The sequence below is a fragment of the Pinus tabuliformis genome, chromosome 7 (assembly GCF_031772625.1).
Source record: "Pinus tabuliformis cultivar Carrire ecotype Pingquan chromosome 7, CPIR1, whole genome shotgun sequence".
NCBI lineage: Eukaryota > Viridiplantae > Streptophyta > Pinopsida > Pinales > Pinaceae > Pinus > Pinus tabuliformis.
The window spans coordinates 1,388,353,211-1,388,361,657 of NC_142293.1; positions in this window are offsets into that span (position 1 = coordinate 1,388,353,211).

The following is an 8,447-nucleotide window of genomic DNA, read 5'->3' on the forward strand; positions in this document are numbered from 1 at the left end:
TGATCTCAAGATATATTATTTCCTACAATAAAACCATCTTCACGTAAGGTGATGCTTGAGAAGTTACTCACTGACATTTCCCACAGCATTACATCTCCTAATTTAAAGTGAAAACAAAGTGGCTGTTTGATAATTAATTCTGCACAGAGAGTGAAAAAGCATGGAATCATTGCCACTGGAAGATTTGTTACCTTAGTCATGGACTTACAAAGTCATATTATTGGATGAAGAAAGAAATTGAGATGTGTTCTTGAATGGTCCATCAGAGGATTTTGGAATTAGAAAAAATAAAACAAATTGAAAACTCTTGGTGTCAACTGAGGTCTTAGATGCCCATATTGAAACTTATATTGAGGACTTCAACTAAAATTTCCTAACATGTCAAAGCTGCAAATGAAATCCTAATTCATGAAAAATCTTACGGAGGTCACCTAAATCTATATTGTCACTTGTAAGGCATATCTAATGCAAGCTGACCGTGAGATATTAAAGAGCCATCAGTGGTGATGAGCTGAAAATGGGATCTATCTTTTAGTGATGAAAGCTTTAAAGTGGGTTTATGTTCAACTATAAGGAGAGCTGAAAAGTTATTTTTCCCATCTTATTTACATTGGGCTGGAAGGTTCAGTTTTGTAAGTATAGATATTCAGTTTTAGCAAGAGACCCACAACATGGCTCAGATGCATCCTATAGCAAAGAATTTGAAAATTTGAAAAATGAAAATTCATCATTCCAATTTACGCGATCTTGTGACACTATTTGTGGGAAGTGCTAGGGCCTTTTACTATTCACATTTATCTTGAGACTCATTTTTAAATCTGAGAATAAATTTTACTAGTGCAGAGTAAAAGAAACAATGTTGAGATAAGCCTTTCAATTCTTCTTTTAAATTAATCACAAACCATTGCACAAACGTTACAGAAGCTCTCCTTTCCAGACATACTTGTCCTTTTGAATGGTTTCAAAATTTGTCAACAAAATTTGTACATCGCCATCCTCTAGAAATACGCAAACTGGTCACAGAAATGAAACATTTGGAAAGAGAATAGAGGAATTCTTTTACAAAATCTAAGAACAAAAATTCAATTACTTTGCTTCTATGGATCCTTGACATACTCGTGGATGAATACTCAGTCCCCTGTTATAACGGTGGGTGATTTGTGATTCGCTGACTTTCAAAAAGCTAGATTTAATTCCCAATTCTCATGGGTCAAAAAAACCAAATCTTTGATTTCTTAGATTCAAAAATTAGTCTATGGTAATAACAACAATATTGATGTGTGTGGTTCTGTTCTAATTACTATTGATGAGCTGATCATTCAAGTGGGATGTACGATAATGAAATTGACACCCAGAAATTGAATCTTTGATTTCTTGGATTAAAAAAATTTATTCAATAGGTAACAACAGCAATATTGATGTGAATATTTTAAAGCAGGTTTTGTTCTGACTACTGTTCATGGTAATAGCATCAATATTGATGTGGGTAGTTCAAAGCATGTTCTGTTCTGACTGTTGTTAATGAGCTGAGCTTTCAAGTGGGAAATTCAACATGCACACCCTAAACCCTAAAACATCGGTAGTTTGAAATTCAACATGCACACCCTACGAATAAAATATCAAAGAATTTTTAAGGGATTTCAAAATAGTCAAGGAAATTTTACATCTCGATAAGACTTGTTTAGCAAATGCAAAAGACTCAGAAAGACGAGTAAAATCATAATTATATCAAGGAAGAACTATCACAAGGTAAGACCAAATTTACTCTCTATGACTTGAAGATCTGTAGAACCATTTTAAAGCAAACAAAAATTGTTGAAAGCCAATGTTGGTGCAATATTTTACCTATACCAGGTTACAAGGTGTCCAGTTTTAATAGCTCGCACCCAGGTTCAAAACCTTGAAGACATAGGTGTCTAGTTTTAATAGCTCATGCCTAGGTTCAAAAACCTTTAAGACATAGCCGTGTTAATTTTACCAGTAGAATTATCTATCTAATCTGAGATTAAGTGGGAGTCTTAGCATCCTTGACAAGCAATAGATACTGATTATTTCAACAGATGAGACCAGGTGAGGAATGTTCGGCATATTTAGCAGAACAACCTCTGTGGTTGGGCAATCTAACCAAAGGTCGAGTCCATTTCCTTAAGAATGAGCCATCTACCAACAAAACACGGAGGCAATATGAGATGCATGTGCACAGCTCATCGTAAAAAGGGGGCAACATAGGCCAAAATTCTAAGGAATCATTTGCTTGAGTGTAGGGATTTCTATCTCTGTCCAATGCACAAACTAAGGGAATTGCCATGATGTGCATATACACAACTTACGGATTTTGCTGTAAACGAGTTTTGAACAGACTGTCAAATTAAGGTTTTACAGCAGAACCTCTGTTGATGACTGGTCTAACTATAATGAAGATAAATAAATAAATAAGAGATTATAAAGAAGGTGAAAGAAAATAAAGAGAAAATATAAAATAGGAGTCTCGGTATCGAACAGAAGAGAAGGTTACTTCAAAAACAAATGAAGACTGAAACAAACCACTCCACAAACACGAGAAAAACACATTAAAGCACACAAAATAGTGAACTCCAACCCCCTAACTGCTGGTGAATGGTATACTTTTATTTAAAGTATAAAGTATACAGTATAAACTGACAATGTAACCCTCAGCAATCTTTGCCTAAATACAAAAGCTAAACTGAACCAAGAGGCTGCCTGAAACAGAGAAGGCAAAGTCTAGAAACCTGGTATCTTGTGAGTGATTTGAAGTGCACCATAGAGCTCTGGTGCCTTTGGGTTACTGGAAATGCGAGGGACTAGCGTACAAAAGTCATCATCCTTAAATTCCTTTGAAATTCCGTAAAAAGCCAAGAGCTGCAAGAATGTGTGTGCTTCCACAGGAGGGATGTGGGCATTGTCGGGGTTCATTTTAGATTTCCATGTAGCAGCAATTTTCAGAGCATATATATATATATATATATATATATATTTTTTTTTCTCGCCTCCGATGATACCCCGTCGGACAACAAAACATAGGGCAGGGACTCCAAGAGAAAATCACATGCATATCTCTGCGCATCAAGGTCCATAGGCGGTTCACCCTCTCAATTGGCCAGATAAAAATTGTTAACCACAATAGCTTAACCTCAAGGTCGGAGGTTCAAGCCCTCCTTCTAGCGTGTATAATATTGAGTTTAGTGGGCTTTGGGTCCAGAGTTTTAACCAAAGCTCTGATACCATGTGTAATGACCCGAATCCTATTATTAGAGCCTTTATTTTGTTATACACTAACATATCTATTTTCCTGTTAATTTATAAATAATAAAAGGAGCTTGCTGACCTTTTCACATATCTTTAAACATTTAACATCTAATCATTTTATCATAAGCAACATAAATTAAGGTGAGCATTCCATTGATATCAACTTAACAAGAGTAGTCCATGGAAAAATACATGTTCTGGCGGTTGATGACGATACCTTTGTCTGATAGCTCCAGCTGAACACTCCTTCTGGCCGACCCAACCGGATTTACCTCCCAGCCAACTAGGAAATAAATTCCTAGCCCAGGAAACCTCCACAGGTTCCCTAGCCCTCCGTGCCCAAGTCCAACCAGATATAGTGTGTCCTCAAGAAGAATGTGCAAAACTAGATAATGATACTTTCCTCCTCTCAAACCCAATAAACCTCCACAGGTTTCCAAGGTCTCCCAAAATCATAACAAGGCCAAACAATCACAACCAACCCCCACAATCCTAAGCAAGACTCGCCCCCCTCTTCTTCCTTCCCCCTTCCCTTTTATACCCTCTTTCCTCAACCACCCCTCATTAATGTCATTAACTCTCATCCATCCTTGGTTGACTTCTCTTCCAAGCTAGAGTACATTTGGAATTGTGATATGAATTTAAAATTGAGAATTTAATGGGGAAGGATCATGTCTTCACCCAAGTAAATCTGAAAAGTACATTTGGGAATGTGAAATGTAATTACATGGGGAGGACTATGTCTTCTCCCAATTAAATGTGAGGGTACATTGGGGAATGTGAAATGTGAAATGAATAAATATATATTGATGATAAGATGGAGAGGACTTTGTCTTCTCCTTAGTAAATGTGAGGGTACATTGGGGAATGTGAAATGAATAAATATATATATATATATATATTGATGATAAGATGGAGAGGACTATGTCTTCTCCCAATTAAATGTGAGGGTACATTGGGGAATGTGAAATGAATAAATATATTTTGAATTAATGGAAGGAGACCATATCCTACACAATATTCAAATTGAGAAGGTAAGTGGGGAATTTGAATAATGGAAATCATAAATTTATTTTAGACCAATATTTCTCAATATTTTCAGATAATGTAAATATTAACACAATTTGTAGGATAAGATTTAAGTGGGGCATTACATTCACATCAATAAAATTTACCCATTTCCCATGTTACAAGAAGAGGGCAGTTGATTGGTTGGCTAATAAAGGGATAGACTTATCAGAAAAGGAAGGAATGTCCCAACTCCTTCCTCCATGGTGAGAATGCTAGTGTAATGGAGGGAAGAGAATTTATTAATTATGACAAACTAGACGAATATAATGATTAAAGATTACACATCCCCTTAAAATTCTAAATAGCACTATTATCAAGCATCTTTCCACGCTTTTGTTCATCAAAAAAATGGAGGGATTGACTTGGTACCCTGCTTTAGCAGGAAGTTTGTACAATGATTCTCATTGTTCTATTTGGACTTTGCCCCCTACAGTGCTCTATCTACAGATTTCTCCTCTAAGCATATCCATCCCTGAGTTTTTTCTTCGACTCCGAGAAATGGACGATTGCACGGATGACCCCTAGCTAGAGTCGTTGGTTCCGAAGAAATAAAATGAATTTATTTTAATTAATTGAAAAATGTAACTCACCAACTCAAGTGAGCACTCAATATTGACCTCTCATTTGAAAGGGAATTTTATTTTCACATATCCTCATAGTTGATCAAAGATGTCATCAATTCTCAGTAATGGATACTTGTTCTTGACAACCATCATGTTCAAATTTCTATAGTCATTGCATAATATGAAGATGTTGTATTTACTTTTAACAAATAATGTTGGTGCTCCCCACGGAGACACACTAGGCTTGATGTACCCCTTGTCCAACATTTCCTTTAATTATATCTTCAATCCCACCATCTTAGGCATGCTCATTGTATAAGGATCTCTGGACATAGGCACTATATAAGAGACTCGGTCGCTCCACTCTATTTTAACTAGGGGGCGAATTGAAAAATATATATAATATATATATATATATATATATATATATATATGATTGATTTTAGCCCCGAACTACAATTCATATTGTATAGAAGACTAAGTGGAGATTGAAAAAATTGAATGACTTGAAGTTTCGTAATGGTGTTTTTTGCGTGTATCAAAATAAACAAAAATGATGTGATGAATGAGGAGCAATCCAAATAGCGACTTACTCCTATTTATTTTCAGTTGGCTTCACCAAGAACCAATAAAAAGGACCAAAAACCATTTATAGTTTAGTTAAGCACCAATTAGGATGGCTTAGGAAGTATAGTAAAGCAAGGAGGAAACCATACTTACATTTTTTTCTCTTTGGCTCTAAGAACAAGACACTAAGCACATTGATTGGGCCATCATACCTCCTAAGATACATGTTTCAATTTCAAGCTAATAGCAATAGTTAGCAACTATATGTTTAACCATTTGTTTGTGAAATATTATATATAGCTTAATTTTTTTCGTGACCTTCACGATTTATATATTCTACTCTATAACCACTTGATAAAAACTTTGAAGTTTTTTCACATAATTCTTGTTGGATTGAGTGCCTTATGTTCACAAAACATGAAAATAACATATCACTTTTAACATGTTTCTAGCTTACTACAACAAATAATGTCCTTTTCAAAAGCGTCACAAGTTGGTACTTGGGTTAGTTATATGAAACATTTTTTAATATTTTTTTAATTTGGATTTTAGTGGTTGTAACATTTTACTTTGTTATAGTAAAATATATTGCATGTTTTTATTTGTCTATTTATTTATCCTAAGTTTCTAAATTGTTTTAAAGGATACGATTAAGATCCTCTTTCACACAACCATATATTATAATCAACCACCTATTATTGATAGTCTATTACAAACAATCACCTATTGTTAGTCTAGATTTGTTGATAGTCTATTACTAGCAACCACTTGTTATTGGGACATAATAGGCAGGGAAAATTTTAAGGATGGAAAATAATCTTGAAGTTTAAAAACAATGGCAAATCACCCTAGTCCCTAATATGAAAACTATAAAATGTTTAGTGTTGTATTTGTTAAATTATTCAAATTCATAATGATTTATATATACTCTCTATATAATGTTGGCGATTTTAGAGGTAAAATAATTTTACAATGTAAAATTTGGGCGAGTAAGTTTTATAAAAAAGGGAAATTGGCAAATCTATTTTTTGGAAAAGTCAAGGAAAAATAGCCCACTTGCGAATATTAGCCCCTAAAGTTTTCCATGATAATAGTCCACAACTCACTATTCAAAAAAGACACTCTACTTTCCTTATACAACATATACACCTTGTATTATTTTTGGCGTTTCCTTCCTCCACTTTGGTTTTTCAAAATTGGAACAAGGGTCTCTTAATCCATTGATGGTTTTGTTATTGGGCCAACCTGTCCTTTAGCACAATTTTCATTTCCAAGAGTGCACATCCTTCTGCATGTATTTCAACTGTTTATATTTCTGCATGCATTTGAACTATGTATATATATATTTGAAGGGTGAAAAAACCCTCAAACACTATCAATGTGCCCTTGCACCTTTTGGTGAAAATGCTAGAAACTTAATATTTGTTGAATGTTCTTTTTTCTCCCGATTCTAAAGATCCACTTACACATTTACTATAAATGTTGTTTTCAAGATTGCCATAACTCTTCACGTAATTCTTTAAAGTGTGCTAGCTTAATGGAAGAGTGTCTGCCTTAAAAGCAAAAGGTTGGTGGTTCGATTCCACTATGCGCTAACATCAATTAATCAATGATTTTGTAGTTTATTTTTAATTAAATGTTTTTTATATCGATTTATTTCAACGGTGAGATATTTATGGATTCATTGTTTTATATTGTCTCTAGAGAGACAATACCTATTATTAAAGACATATTGTCTCTAATCCGAGTGTTGTCTCTAGAGAGATAAAAATGAAATTATCACAAGCGAGACAAAAATGAAATTGTCTCCTAAGAGACAATAATTCTTATGTTATATATTGTCTTTATAGAGAAATTTTTTTAAGAAAATAGTCTTTAAGATGATATTTTTGAAGACAGTAATCTTTAAGACAGTAATTTTTGAGACACCCGCTTAAAGACAATATTTAAGACAATACACAAGTTTTTTTTGTCTCAAGTTAAGACAATTTACCAAAAAATTGTCTCAAATATTGTCTTAAAAGCCCCCTTTATGTAGTAGTGCCACGTGCCACACTACCTATCTTACCTCCTCCATCTATGCATCCACCTTACACTGAGCTCACAACACATCTACCACCATGAGCTCCCAACGATGCTCTCATCATACCCCTAGTAGCATGCCCACCCCACTTGGAAATCTCCACACTCGTATCCCCCCAACGCCATCTTATGCTCAATGCTGAAACTCCCCTGATTGGGAGAAGCTCCCCTCTATATGGGCTGGAAACAACAATTACATGACACAAGTCATATAGTGAATTCTAATGAAGATGCTGCTAGGATAGGATTGACAACGTTATGTAGAACTTATGGACAAGTCGTGAACCAAAGTGCATGAGACACCCACCCCAATTAAACACACAAAAGCCTTCCCCCCAGAACTGAAAACCACCACACACCTGCTAGGAGGGAGGTGAGGTCAGCCACTAGCAAGATCCATGCCAGCTAGACTGATGGTTCTTCCACTTCACCAATGGGGGAAGAACTTGGGAACAGTGGTGTGGCTAAAAGGACTTGAGGCTAGAGCACATATAGATGAGAGACAAACCTAAGCCAATTAGGAGCCAAAATGACCTCCACTAGACATCCCTACAACCTCCAAGTCCAATTGCTACTCACCTAGTGATGTGTCTCAAAATTTGAGGGTAAGACCTCAAAATGAGAAAAACCCATAAGATTACCAGTCGACAAAAGACCCAAAAGGCATCCGAAACATATAAAACACCCAGGGAAAAGTCTATCACGCAACGTAGGTAGGGACACTAAGATCGACCATATTACGATGCAAAATTCCCTTAATCAACTAACAAAAGAAAGGAACCATGCACAAACAAAAGAACTTTAATATTTTGCTAACCTTTCACGGTGGAGGAAGCAGTGTTGTTGTTTTGTCCACCACTCTCAGACCACCCGAGGGCTGAAGAACCGAGAAGAATA